Raw genomic sequence first — 1,679 nt, 5'->3', positions numbered from 1 at the left:
TTATGTTGGAAAAATAAATATGTTAAACATTCTTTGAGCTGTGACTTTTTGTAAGATGTCTTGCAGTATGTGGCTCATCGAAGTTGCATTGAATTTCTGCAGTGCTGTTGGTGTGCCACTAGGAAGCGAAATACCATAAAGAAGAAAATCTCTTTCATGGGGGGAAACACTTGGTGTAATCTTTGAATGCTTACTTATTTGACAAAAGGTCAAGTGCTCATCAAGCAACACAAACTCCTGACATTCATTCCTGTCTGATGAAAAAAGTAGTCTTATTTCTCTATTTCTACCACACGCACATCCGGATCCAAGAAGTTCATACTAAATTCTTTGAAACTGCAAAGAATTCAACTTAAGCAGGATTGAGTTTGGATGCATGTGTAGGATGAGCTAGATTTTTAAAAATGAGCTAAAAACAATCAAACCTGTCAACACAGGTGAGATGTATTGTACATAATCTCATGTTTTGTTTTAATTTATTGTAATTGTTTGTTGTGTGTCTGAGGACTACAGATGGAAAGTAGCCTTTAGCTAAATCTGGCATATTTACACTAATGCATGAAAATGTACAAAGTGTTCATTAATGCGCATTATCCTCATCAATAAAGAAAAAGAAGAAAGATTTGTAAAAAATAAGTTGGAACGCGAGTCACTTAGGAAGCACTCCGGCTTAAAGTGTAGCAGATAACTGAAACAATCCTTCAAATGGTGATGCAAGCACCAAATCTGGCACAAATACTCCTAAGACATTACTCTTTTGAAAAAAACCCTTGTTTGACTGATGACATTTAATTTTTAAAAAAAGCACAACTGCCTCCCAATGAAGCCAATGAACTAAAAATATTTCCCTGCCAGCACACCTTCACGTAGTGTCCTACCATTGTGCGAAGTTTCACTCAGATCCATCAGTTTAGGAAGAGATGCGCTTTATGACAAATATTCTGTTAAACTAACATTTTAATGAGAAATATATATATTTTTTGTATAAACAATTTTAGTTTATCTTCTCTCATCTGATTGTTGGGAATAGAATTCTGAATATTTCTGAAGATTTACATAACTAAGTTTAAGCATCATTTGTAGCTCATTGGATGTACATTGCGGTGTCTAGAACTGAAGTGGAAAAGAAGAAAAATTTCTCAACTGAGACAATTTGGTAACTGTACTACAACTCCAATTTCAATGAAGTTGGGACGTTGTGTAAAATGTCATTAAAAACAATACAATGATTTGCAAATCCTCTTCAACCTATATTAAATTGAATACACCACAAAGACAAGATATTTAATGTTCAAACTGATAAACTTTGTTTTTGTGCAAATATTTGCTCATTTTAAAATGGATGTCTGCAACACGTTTCCAAAAAAGTTGGGACAGTGGTATGTTTACCACTGTGTTACATCACCTTTCCTTCTAACAACACTCAATAAGCGTTTGGGGACTGAGGACACTAATTGTTGAAGCTTTGTAGGTGGAATTCTTTCCTATTCTTGTTTGAAGTACGACTTCAGTTGTTCAACAGTTCGGGATCTCTGTTGTCGTATTTTGCGCTTCATAATGCACCACACATTTTCAGTGGGTAACAGGTCTGGACTGCAGGCAGGCCAGTCTATTACCCGCACTATTTTACTACGAAGCCACGCTGTTGTAACACGTGCAGAATGTGTCTTGGCATTGTC

The sequence above is a fragment of the Thalassophryne amazonica genome, chromosome 18 (genome assembly GCF_902500255.1).
Source record: "Thalassophryne amazonica chromosome 18, fThaAma1.1, whole genome shotgun sequence".
In the NCBI taxonomy this organism is placed as follows: Eukaryota; Metazoa; Chordata; class Actinopteri; order Batrachoidiformes; family Batrachoididae; genus Thalassophryne; species Thalassophryne amazonica.
Note: the sequence above shows the minus strand (reverse complement) of the source record.